The sequence below is a fragment of the Watersipora subatra genome, chromosome 4 (genome assembly GCF_963576615.1).
Source record: "Watersipora subatra chromosome 4, tzWatSuba1.1, whole genome shotgun sequence".
In the NCBI taxonomy this organism is placed as follows: Eukaryota; Metazoa; Bryozoa; class Gymnolaemata; order Cheilostomatida; family Watersiporidae; genus Watersipora; species Watersipora subatra.
Genome location: NC_088711.1, coordinates 7,660,419 through 7,674,319, shown reverse-complemented (window position 1 = coordinate 7,674,319; position 13,901 = coordinate 7,660,419). Strand labels below are relative to the sequence as shown.

The 13,901-nt window shown below is 35.8% G+C and overlaps 1 pseudogene; it reads left to right on the top strand.

Annotated features, from left to right (window-relative positions):
- The first annotated feature begins 558 nt into the window (after positions 1 to 558).
- LOC137394942 (uncharacterized) lies at positions 559 to 1,824 on the top strand (annotated as a pseudogene).
- The last annotated feature ends 12,077 nt before the right edge of the window (positions 1,825 to 13,901 follow it).

Below are 13,901 nucleotides of genomic sequence, written 5' to 3'. Positions count from 1 at the left end.
GGACCACGCGAGTTCACACTCGCTAAAATTAAAAAACGCTTCAGTGCAGTACATGTAGAGTAGCTACTTATACAAATTTAGCGATATACCTATTTTTATACATTTCGCTTGCTGTTTTTATTTCAAAACACATGTAATATTATTGCTATTATGTCACGCTTATACGAACCTTTACGAACTATACCCTATACTCTTTGAGAACAGTTTCTTACCCAAAACGTTAGAGACTTAAGACTTAAATCTCAGACTGAAAGATAACTCAGCTTAATGCTGGAATCTAGGTGAACCAAAAGCTCAACCAAAGTTCTGTTTCTGAGGTACTTTTTCAAAGCCTCTGGGGCTAATTAAATTAGAAGTGTACTATTACTATCGAGTAAGTATACCTAACAATCTGCCATACCGTCATACAACAACCAGCTCCAACAGCCTTTTTTTAACCTTATGACCTCCAATTTTAACTTTCTGACTGAAACCATTCACTACAAAAGGAACAAATTATGTACAGCTGCATTGTTCCTAGACCTTCAAACGGCTTTCGACACAGTTAATCACCAACACATGTTTTACCGTCCGCAAGAATTAGGACTGGGAGGTAACTACCTCCATGTCATTGACTCCTTTCTCTCCAAGCTAGAAATCAACCTCAAAATCAACAACTATATCTACTCAGCATGTCAGATAGGCCTCTCACAAGGGAGTGCTATCTCCACTTCTCTTTATCATATACATAAGAGACATGCTGTCAAACATAGCTGGTACAGGGTTACAATATGCTGATGATTGCACTGTCCTGATGACTGAAAGAGATTCGACAGAACTTCAGACAAAAATTGAGAACAACTCCCAACAGATACAAACTTTGATGGATCGTTGGACTCATCAACTCATCAACTATCAACAAACTGAGATTGTGGTATTCAAAGGAGTTATCACATCCCCAATTATAAATACTAACACCATAAAAATTTTTAACTCTAAAGTATTTGGTATAACCATAGATGAAAACCCGACCTTTGAGAAACAATACAGCATGAGTACCAAACGTCTCACTCAACACACGGTCTTGCTGAAACCCTTCATCTACGCTGGTCTTAACCCAGAAACCTCAAGAAGAAACCTCGCACAAGTTATCATGCCAAAAGCATTATATGGTGCCTTTCTATGGGATCACAAGACTAAGATCTCCTTGCATGGTCCTATTAGACTGCTCCTCGGAGCTCACTACAACCCTCCCAGCGAATCACTACATTTACTGGCGAACATCTCACCTATAAGCCTTTTATACATCAAAGAGCAATTACAACTTACTAGAGGATTGGTAAAAACTAATAACCTATCCATGCTCTCTGACACATCTCGTAGCACACTCACCCTTAAACTTATGTCCGACATAAAGAAACTGATTCATCGGACAACTAAACTTACAGAATTGAAACCACAAGATCTTTCAAGAAGCAAGATCAACGACTGCATTCACAATGAATGGATACGGCAATGGAATGCACAGTTCACGAATAGTATGTGCCCGTATGGCCTACTCCTTACTCTGACTCTGGAACACTTGTTCCACCACCCACTGCTATTGAATGGCGACAGAAAGGATGTTGGGGCACTGTATAGCCTACTAACTGGTCATAGCAGGCTCTTTTCCTTCCAATCCAGGTTAAATTTATATGCACCTGTTTGATAGAAGAAGAAACAGTGAATCACTACATGAATCTCTGAGCAGATTATGATGTCGCCAGAGCCCATACTAACCCCGCGACAGAAAACTGGGAATCAGTCATCTCGTTCCCTAATCTCACGAGAAGACTGATGTTCTAACAATACTCAATCCAGATGATAGCCAAGAACAGACTATAAGAAGGCTATATCTCCACTGGGGAGTAACTGGCAACGCTAAAGCCTATAGTTACAAACCGATGCTTGAGGTTCGGTTTTGCGGTGACTAGGGTTGTCTGTTGTTAATGAAATGGAAACCAGAGCCGCAGACACCAAATCTCAGAGGACAAAGCACAATCACTCATAAAATACAAACCTCAAAAATTGCTAATCTAATACTCATATAATCTTTATTTTCAAGTATCATTTTGTATATATTATTATATTATCGTTACAATGTTATATCATTATAACACTGTAAAATCTGTTCAGGAACAATTACACTGTAGATTGTATTTATACACTTTCAAATATTAACCTTCCATCTTGGCCCGCAAAAGGGGCATTTTTTTGTTCATCAATAAAGAGTTCATCATACGAACTTTTGCAACCGAGTCACATTAAAAAAAAGAACCCCGCAAGCTAGTGATTGGCTCGCGATCTGCCTGTCTATTAAATAAGCCTGTGCGCTTGTGATAATGGCATACGCACCCTGAGTATGAATAAGAGTTTAGGCAATGACGTCATAGCTAGTTAGCTGTGACGGCGGAAATGCCACGCCTCCAATTGATAACGTATTGCTGAGACACTAACTTTCAAAAAACCAACCAAAAACTAACTCCAAAAACCCATTTCAAAAAGTAGCCAAACCACAACAATTCTACTTCTCCAATCTTTACTTTGTTGGTGACTCCCATATATTAGAATTTTTCCTTTCCTAGATTTTAAAAAGATAACTCTAAAATTAAATATAGTATAATTGGTAAAATCCGTTTTTTGAATAATAATTAATATTTGAATTATTATTAAATAAAAAATTTTTTTTTTAGTTCAGACTTATATAAAAGTCCTCCAGCCAATATTTATTTTTAGCACCAGTTGTAAGCTTTAAAAAGTGTAAAAAGAAATTCAGCTCGATGCAAATGTATGCAAATTTTCTTTTCTGAATGCACACTGCCACCGAAAGTGAGGCTCTATATAAAACAATGTTTATATGATTGTCTACACTTTTTTAAGTTTCACTCAGGAGTTAGCGTTTCTGATAGCCCGAGTTAAGGTAGAAGCTAAGTGGAAGAGTGACAACGATAGCCAATGTTAATGATAACGTACATTTGGATTTTCAATTAAGGCATTAGGCATAGGATTTACCTGCTATATTGACTATTGTACTTTCAATAGACTCCACAGGTATTGATATTTTTGCTCAATATACCTCAAATTATGACTAGCCGGTGAGGAGCATAGTTTATTGGAAAAAACAATTTCAGTGCCCTGTTGAACTCTATAAAATACACCCATTTCCGCTGCCAGTTCTCGGAGCTTAACGCAAATAGGCATGGACCGCGTCCTCCACTTAGGGTATCCCTGAAAAAGGTCATGGAAGGAATAACTGCGAAGAATTGCCCTATTTGGCTGAGTGGAAGAGTGAGAGTGGATGCAACACGGTCCAAGGCTATTTGCATTGAGCTTCTAGAAGTGGCTGCAAAAAACGGCGTATTTTATTGAGTTCACCATGGCACTGAAATTGTTTTTTTTTCAATAAACTATGCTACTTACAGGCTAGTCATAGTTTGAAGTATATTGAGCAAAGATTCAATACCTGTGGAGGCTATTGAAAGTACAATTGTCAATATAGCAGGTAAATCTTAGGCTTAAAGATGTAGTTGCGTCAAATTTTAAGTTGATCTTAAAAGAAAGCATTTTTTTTCTCTATCAGTTGATATGTTGTTTGTTGTGTTACGCGATCGCATTGCCAAGATATTTGAAGATTAAAACCGAAAAAATCTGATCGCCGTAAAAACGCTCAGACCACCAAAACGTGCCCAGACTTGCCCAAAATGATGTCACGCGTTTGGCAACCTGTCTCTATCTCTCGTATTCACATCGGGTATTTGCGATAAAAGTCTAGTCTTACGCGGCTCTATTGGCATATATCTTATTTTGTATTTGCTCATGTTGGCTAGAATAAAATTTTAAATCCTGCTACAGATGCATTATTATGAATGTTTAAAAGGCCTCAAATAACGAAAATTGAAAATTTGTTCTACTCACTTTCTCCAAATGTTGTGTAAACATTTGGGTACCGACTACCAATTCTACCGGTCTACGGTAATTCTGTCAAGTCACTTATTTAGAACGCGGTCTTTGCATCAGCAGTTCTGCAGCTACCCATACAAACGATATACAGCCTCCCATAAGCCCCGCCCACATTATGTCGCCTATTACCTATTGCCTACGTACTAGTTTCTTACTAGTAGCAATGATATACAGCTGTATACATTGCTGTATATCATTGCTAGTAGTATTCTTACCGAATACTAAATAAGTGAAATAAGCAAGCCCCTCTGTGAAAAGAATATAGACAGGGATAGAGTTTTAAGGATGAGAAGTCTGCTGCAAACTGGATTTGAACTCACATTCTCCAGTTCTGCGGACACCCATATACCATATCCGATTCACTACAATATTCTGCAAATCATGTTTTGCATTATCTTCAACAATATTATTTTATTATATAATTTTTACAAGCAAAAATATTTTCATTTCGGCATAAAGCTTTTATTAAAAATATTCATCAAGTCGTGGCCACTCACATAGTATTAGCTGATACAATAAGACAAATTCATCTACTGCAACAAACTCAAACAAAACATCATCCAGCACGCATTCAAGTCTCTCTTTCTCCTTTATAGCAGTTTCCACACTGACAAAGCTTCTTCGGCTGGTGGGACGACATAAACATTCTGTAATCAGTAAAACAAGTAAATGTAAACAAAGTAGATGCAATAAATATGTCATTCATAGATATGTCATTCTAAAGCGTATCTATTGACAGCTTCCAAATTGGTAGTTAAATAGATTGCGAGTGTAATTTTAAAAACGAATAAACATTTAATAAAGGCACAAGTACGCCAAGCCAACGATTCGAAGCTTTGGTTCTGGAAATTAAAGATTTGCAATGATCAATCGATTTTACCCACTTCCTACGAGTGAAAATAATTTGTAATCATGACTCTAATTTACCAAAGAAAATTCGAAAAAAATATTATAGCTAGGTAAAACGGCAGATAAGCTATGAAACGATGATTGGAGATAGCAAAGAATTATCATTTTATTAATTAGTATATGTATTTATGACTATAAAAAATATTACATTTACTAAAGTATAGAAGACTAAGTTAATTTACCTCTATTCTGTCTTCTTCTGCAGCAAAACGCTGCTGACGCCTGTCAGCTTTGGCCATAGGCTGTCTACTCTAATATTTTACTAAAAGTTGCTCAGAAAACTCTGAGTAGCGGTCGCTCGAACTTGAAGCCATTTTAAAACTATGTATAACTTAGTAATTGTTGAAACGCGTTGAATCAGTAACGATGATAATGAATTCTCTAACGGTGAGAATCTTCGAGATCACAGACAACGCGTTTTACGAGTGATAACATTTATTACGGCCTATATAAAAATTTCGCACGCATGATTGGCTAACGAATCGACCTCATATTTATCGCTCGTGGTTTCGTTTCAGATACCAAGCTTGTGACGTCACGAAATAGGCACCCGCTGGAACGTGAGCTTTTTAAAAGAGGGCCTCATTCAAACGCATATATCTCTGGACAGGGTTGGTCTACAAAGACAAAAATGGCATCAAATTGTAGCTGATGTTTTAGCCTTTTATGGGTCCTAATTTCATTTTTGACGCAACTACATCTTTAATGCCTCAATTGAAAATCCAAATGTACAATAGTTTAATGTCGTTCAATAGATAAAGGAAAAGTGACCAGTAACTGATTGAGAATCAGGCGGCATATTTTTAAAATAATAGTATAAATATAATTATTATTTATATATTTATGTATTATATAATTATATTTATTGATTTATTACAAATCTTAAATTACACATAATTTTATATCGTTATCAAAGTTTATCTATATTTTTATTTAATATTATGTACAATTAGCAATACTACTGTGTACTACATACAATACATGATTGATAAATATACATATAACTACTAGCTGTGCTACCCGGCGTTGCCCGGGTAATAGAAAGGCCTTTTGGACAGAAAATTGATTTGTATTTAACATATAACCACATTTGCCATTTTAACTTTCAAACTACATATTATGAGAAAAGTGTTTTGTCTTATAAACAATGAGAAGTAGCGAGAGTTGCTTGCTATTAGCCTGGCACATTGCTAATGGAAAATTCCAGTAAGCTAGTTAATAATGCCGGTAGGCATGACGTTGTGTCACAGCGTTGTTATCCAGCTACGCTATTCTAATAATAGCAATAGCTAGAAGGACAGACTTACTTTCATATTTATATATATATATAGATTATAATATTTTATCATGTCTTATTTTAGTTAGCGTTAGTCACAGTGTAATAATTATGATAATTTATTCAATTACATTTTCATTTACTATATTTAGATTAAATTATATTTTATTGTACAATGTGTATTATATTATTAAATTAATAAATATTAAGCTTGAATATATGTAGGACTATGATATTAAAATTAAATATTTCACAATGACAATAAATCATATAAAAATAATACATCTTTATAGTTTATAAAAGCATGCAACATGCAAAATGTTAATTTTAAAATTTCTAATTGAAGTACTACTGGTAGCAATATTGATAATTTAATTATTTGATATAACATTATAAATCATATTGATTGGTAAATATAATGCTGTCACAATATTGTTGGTTGTTTTGTCTAATATCGCAGTGCTTAGTAGCTGCTCTGCTCCAGGTTGCTCAAATAGAAGTAGTAATGGTAACCATACCTATCACCGATTTCTCAAAGCAGAGGAGCTCAATGGCCATGCGAGATGTCATCAAAAGACTCTAACTTTCTTTTCTTTAAATATTTATAATTCTTTCATATTGCATTTAATCGATACTTTTCTACGTGAAAGTTGATATAAAATTTTTAAATGCTAAACTTGTTATAGCGACTATGTTTGAACATTTATACTAAATGTTACAGCGAGATAACCTATGAAATCAACTATATTTTGCAATCTCATATCTGACTGCAATTATATTTAATAATCATCAAAAAAGCATTCTACTTCTAGTCAATCACAAAATATATTATGTTATTTGATTAAACTTCCATTTTTTACTACACATGCAGGTTTGTTATTTTGAGATTAAACTCCTTCTGGCTACACATTTGGAATATAGAATTTTCTTTTATGTACATATTTACATATACACATTAGTTGCATACATGATGAAATGATATCATGTACCATGTACATACATTATACCATGTAACCTTGTTAATGTATAACATAATATGAGGGGAACTGTGTACTCATGTATACATTGAGTCAATAGGGCACATTCTGGGCTTTTCATTGGTTATTCTGTTAGAGGCTTTTTTTCAGAGGTTTGATATTTCAGAGGCCAAAATTACAACAATTTGTGTTAGCTCTAATGGTATAACTGGATATCCGCCGCCAGTGCTTTGCCGTAAGTCGCCTGATGTATCCACTCTCACTCTTCCATTCAGCTATTTGGATGCTATCGTTTCCATGGACGTCAGGCACATCGAGGCGCTTCGGACACTCGACACAGAAAAGCATAATAGACTGATCAAAAGAAAAAGTGACTTAGGAGATATAATTTATATATATATAGAGAAGGAACTTCTGGGACAGTGGTTGACCTATAAAAGATAACAGACGCGATGTATTAAGATTTTTACGCAACGAATAATCTTTTATAATTTATTTCTTATTGTTCGCTCGTTTGAAGAATTTTCTTATGTTCATGGTTATGTGTCAGAATGATCTAGTTTCTGTTCCGATTAAGTTTCAGCTGTTTAAATAATATTGTTTCCGTTTTTATTCATACGTTTTCTCGAGATAAGATTTTGTAATTAGTCCTTTTCATTATCAAAATATGTCTTACTGTTTTATTACGACTACTGTTCCCTATCCAGTACATGTATAATTTTCTGGGCTTTTTGTTAGTGTTTAGACTATTACACTGCAATGGCTCATTGTCTAGCAATAATTTTTTATTGTTTCGAATGTGAAAATTTCTAGAAAGTCAGCAAGATGATATGATTGGTCGGTTTGAATGATAACTGTCAATCTCCAGGCCATTCGCTTATGTAATATACATGTAAATACTGCCACAAATTTTTAGGCAGTTCAGTTGTGGTTTGTTCTTAAAATAGACACCTAATATTACTGTTATAATAAAACTGTATTACTTGGAAAAATATTAATTCTAAGCATTACTACAGATTAGCAGCACGCTTGGAAAATTATAGAAACAATTGAATAACTAAAGAGTTATTGTTCTTAGAAGAGTTGTGTTCACTTCTGTTGGGTTCAGCAGGTTGTAGCGTTGACAACGTTAGTTTCAGCACGCTCTGTTGGGTTCAGCAGAGCACAAGTGAGTTGGTTTCAGCTCCCTCCTGTTGGATTCAGCAAGTTGTAGCGTTGGTTTCTGCGCCCTCTGTTGGTTTCAGCAGAACGCAAGTGAGTTGGGTTCAGCTCCCTACTGTTGGTTTCAGCAGGTTGTACAGTCGGCAGCGTTGGGTTCAGCATACTCTGTTGGGTTCAGCAGAGCATAAATGAGTTGGTTTCAGCTCCCTCCTGTTTGATTCAGCAGGTTGTAGCGTTGGTTACAGCGCAGTGACTAGATGTAGGGGTTGTCCTTACCCCACTCTTGTGAGTTTTCTTCATTTTATACATCTACAGTAACGCAAAACAAAACCTTATTTTTGCTATAAAAAGCGGTTCTACCTGTTTGCCAGCAATCACAATTCAGGGGTTAGTATTAGAATAAGAGATGGCGTTCGAAGATATTCCAACTTGTGACATTCAGATTGATCGACCGACGCTGTAACACCTTCACTGATTGATCGCCTGTATTGATCGTCTTTAGGTACACTTTATACAATTGGCAGTTATCATATTTTTGGTTTTTTAATTCATGTGACGATCTATTTTGACGAGCTAGAATGTCACAGAACTTGTATTTATGATAGACTAGCCAAATTTCCACCGTTGCACGAGTAATAAAATAATTGTTTGTTTGAGTTTACATTAAATAAGAAAATAACAAGATGATAGAAGAAACTAAGGTGCAACGAGGGCCCATATGCGCAGTAGCATGGCTATTCGAAATTTTGAGTAATAATACTCAAATTTATTTGGTAAATAATTACCCAATGAATTTGAGTAACTTACATGAAAATCTAGATTTTTACTAAAATCTTTGCTAAAACAATACTCGAGTTATGGGCCAGCTAACAATTGTAGCCGGTCAATGTTGCTAGTTATCAACCCCAAGCAAGCGTGAGTATTTTAACCAATGTAATGACTATTTGCCCAATGACTGCATTGAATTTCTTGTAGCTTAATGGTTAAGTTCAATGCCTCTAGATCTGGAGGTCTTGAGATCATATCTAGTAACGTGTGGATTTTTCATCGCTAGATTTAAATTAGTATAAAACTGAACACAAGATTAAATGGAAATGCAAAAGGACACACACTGAGATTTATCTATATAGATCAAACCTTTTTACATATATAGACTTCTAGCTGACTGGACTCAGCGCATCTTGTTTCAACCAACAATCTGTGAAGAAGGTACTTGTATATCTTCACTCTTACAAAAACCTTGCAAAAGTTATCCTATGAAGGAGAGCTGGATTAAAGAATTTGCTACATTTGTGGTCGTCATGCTATGATTGGTGATGTCATATTGACACAGGAAATGTTTACTCGGTTTCTGACGTTCTCTGGCGGTAGGGATTGTTTCTAATCTATATATATATTTCTCAAAGTATGTTTTATGTCTGTATGCTGTATGTCTGTCTGCATTCCGGCTATAGCTATTATTAGAATAGCCTAGCTAGGCAACAATGCTGTCGCAATGTCATTGCCTACCGGCATTTGAAACTTACTAACTAGATTAGTGGAATTTTCCAATGGCAATATGCCAGGCCACTTGGCAATGGCGTGCCACTTGCTGGAGAGTTGCCAGCCAGCAAGTGGTAAGCAAATCTCATCACTTCTCATTGTTTATAAGCTGATTTTTAATACCAGGGCAACGCCGGAAGGCACAGCTTGTAGGGTATATGTATGCATTCATGGTTATGTATCTCCATCCGTAGTCAAGCTTCTTTGAGAATGATCTATAATTATGATGTTGCTGTTGATGATTGATTTCAATTCTGTGTAATATCTCTGTTGAAGCTTGATTTCAATTCTGTGTAATATCTCTGTTGAAGCTTGATTTCAATTCTGTATAAGTCTCTGTTGAGGCTTGATCTCAGTTCTGTATAATAACTTTGTTGAAGCTAAATTTCAATTTTTATGTTGCCTCTTCAAGTGTTACATTTGATTGTTCCAGTTATCTCTTACAGTTTTATCAAAACTATATGTAAAGGAATTTGGTAAATTACATTCTATTGTCTACATTTATCAATAAATTCAAGTTTTACTCAAATAAAATGGCTTGATAGTTTTTGTTGTATTTTCGATTTTAGTTGAGACACAGCGCCTTACATTTTGGTGATTTCTTTCCACTTTCTTTCCAGGCTACGATGATCTAACTATTTCAAAGCCTATCAATTACAGTAATACTTCAACTTACGAGTGCTCCAACGTACGAAAAACTTGAGATACGAGCCAGCTTGTAAACAAGTTTTAGCACTAACATACGAGCCATGTTTGAGATACGAGCACGTGAGTCAGTTGCCAAGTATGCCGGAGGTGTTTTATGACAACAGCATCAATCTGTATTTTTCAACTGCTTAGGTTATACTTTTGTACCGTGTTTTTGCGCGCACTTTTCAGTGCAGAATTATGTGAATTAAAAGTACTGCGCATAGACCGAAAGTTTGCCAGTAAAATGAGAAATAATGCAAAGAAAAAGCAAATGATAACAATTGATATTAAACAAAAAATTATTGAAAAATATGCGAAATGTGTATGTGTGATTGAGCTAGCTCAGTAATATGACAGAAATGCATCCACAATTATCAAACAGAAGGATTATATTCAGGGCGTTTAGCTCGCAAAAGGACTAACCATAGTTTCTAAACGGCGCAGTGATCTTCACAACCGCTGATGGAGAGACCGCTCAGGCATTGGATAAAAGATAAACAATTGGCCGGTGACAGCGTAACTGAAACGACGCTTTTTGAAAAGGCCGGTGCTATCTATCAAAACTATAAAAATAGACATTCGGACAAGTTGGCTAGTGGTCGTGCATTAAACCTTTGTGACGACACTTGTGTTCGTCCTAATCGCAACATGTTGAAAGGGCGACAAAGGCAAACGTCCTTAGATAGGTTCATCTTAAAACGGCCGGCTAGTCGTGAAAGCGAAACAAAGGAAAAATTAGCTAACCAGCGAGAAACTTCTAACCGTGAGCGCCAAAGAAATTTTAATTACATTAAGTTAAAAATGAAAGTTTGCTTTTAGATTTGCTTCTAAGTTTGTCTTTTAAGACTTTGATAAAATCTAAATTTATCAAAGTCAACTGTTGTAATGAAGGATAACTTATATCTCCCTCTCTGGCAAATGCTAGCGTTGGCTGCTATTGTATGTATTTAATTTTACATTTTAATTTATCGCATTTCCTTGCATTATTTTTTATTTGTTGCTTTTTGAAAGCATGTGGTAAGTTAGGACAATAACCAACATGTTCTTTCTGTTACAATATCTTGTTTTGAGTGTTTTATTTGTTTTTTCTAGAGTATGGAAACCAATCAATATATATTTAATTGTTCTATATATAAATAAATTGCACCAACATACAAGTAAATTGACATACGAGCTCAGTCTTGGAACGCATTAGGCTCGTAAGTCGAAGTATGACTGTATTTAAATTGATAAGACCTGATGACACTCAGAGCTCCTTGATGACGATGATGATACCAAGTTCTCTCAGATAATTCTTGTTAATCTTTTACTAGCTAACGACAGGACAACTGCAGATCCTAACACTACTAAGCTGATAGAAGATGGCTCAATACTATCACTGATAGACTCTAACAGCAACTAACAATTAAGGTGAGCCACTGCTACTAAAACGTAACATGGTGGCAGTGTGATGAGTGACTCACCACACCTGTTTTACCACTAGCTGAAGGGGTTGATTTTCTGACCGACTCAGATCTATTTCTAGTTTAGCTTTTGTTTCATATTACTGTTTTTAGCCTGTAGCTTGCTACTAAGGAACGTTGGAAGCAGCCCTCTGAACCCTGCTTTGATGGCAATTTTTTTAAAGGTTGACTCGCAACAAAATTCACATAACAGTTAGTTGGTATCAAAAAATTCACCATGTCTTACTCTGTTGTGTTGTAGGTGCAAAATATGTGGAAATGTGATTACAAGCTCTTAAAAGCTCAAAAACGAAAAACCGTCGTAGATTGGAATCAGTTTATTTCTCTGACGTTGTCATTACATTTGGTTATTGTTTTGTCACGTAATGTTCTCACGTGAATTGAAAAGACAATAAAAAGCTCAATATAAAACTTCTCGTAGCACTAGTTTATGACAAACACTTTGGGTTTTACCGAAGACCCCGTATCAGATATAGATGCTCGCTACTTTACAGTTTTGTTTGAGCTTGATCGAATCGTCTAGTCGTAATCTTATCATGTGACCCAATACTTTGCTAATAATTTCTGCAGCACTTTTCCATTATCACAACTGACCAACAGGCTCGTCATGATTATCAGACAATGATATGTACTCCTTCGAGATAAGGGTTAAAAAATTAAACAAATTTTTACAGTGGGCTTTGAGATATCAGTGCTCAAAGTGACAGCATTACAATGACGATAAAACAGACGCGTAAGAACAATAGACATGGTTTTATTGAATGCGTGAAATATATTTGTGAAAATATTTCGACAAATGAGGTTGCATGAAAGTGTAAACAGAAACCATCTTGTACAACTATGTCCCATTTGAGCCTTTTGGAAAGAGAATCCAAACTACGGCGGTCTCGTGTGGCTGCGATTAACTGTTCATTTTTGAGCTTTTAAGAGCTTGTAATCACATTCCCACATATTTTGCATCTACAACACAACAGAGTAAGACATGGTGAATCTTTTGATACTAAATAACTGTAATGTGAATTTTGTTGCAAGTCAACCTTTAAGAACTATATATAAAAAAATTTGAAAATTACTTGACGGCCATTGACCTTGTTTGAAGAAGTTTCCGGCTGGTTCTGAACACACTGAAAGTGCTGCTACTGCAAGAAGTCAGATTGCAATGTTTTTGAATATTGGTGGGGATGAAGCAAATGAAGTGTTTTCTCAAATTGAGGCTCCGACTGGTAAAAGTAAAGTTGTACTCAAGGGTTTTCTAGATATGTTTTAGAATTATTGTAATCTAAGGAAAAATGAGCTTCATCTGAGAACATCACTCAATCTGGTGGCGAGCCTGTGGATCTTCTGTGAAAAGGATTTGCTTTCAAGCTGTGAAGTGTGACTTTGGTGACAGGTCTCTGATCTGCAAAGATGAGAGAGAAACTACTTTGTGACATTACGAAGAATCTGACAAATGCTATTGAAATGATCTGCGCATTGGAAGGGACTGAGCAACAGATCAATTTGATGGCAAAAGGGGACAAGGCTAGCACAAAGAGGGTGGCTGCTACCAATCATGTTAATCAGAGGGAGAATCCACCATTGCAGACAGACGATCAGAACACATGACTTTGAGCATAAGCGAGGTCGATGTCTTGCAATCGAAAGACTTGTAGAGCCTGTGGAGGCAAGAATCACTTTGAGCAGAAGTGTCCAGCATAGTCGGCTGTCGGCACTGTTGAAACTTGACATTGGTCATCGAAAAATGAAAGATTCCTAATTTGTAGGAGCAGGTAATATTACTGCTGGGACGTGGCCTGATGCTAATAAATCCAACTATGAAGAGTTGACTTGCGATCATTAATGGGATAGGCATATTAATACAGTGCGGGAGTCTCATGAGAGTGAGCTTGTATTTGCGTGTGATTG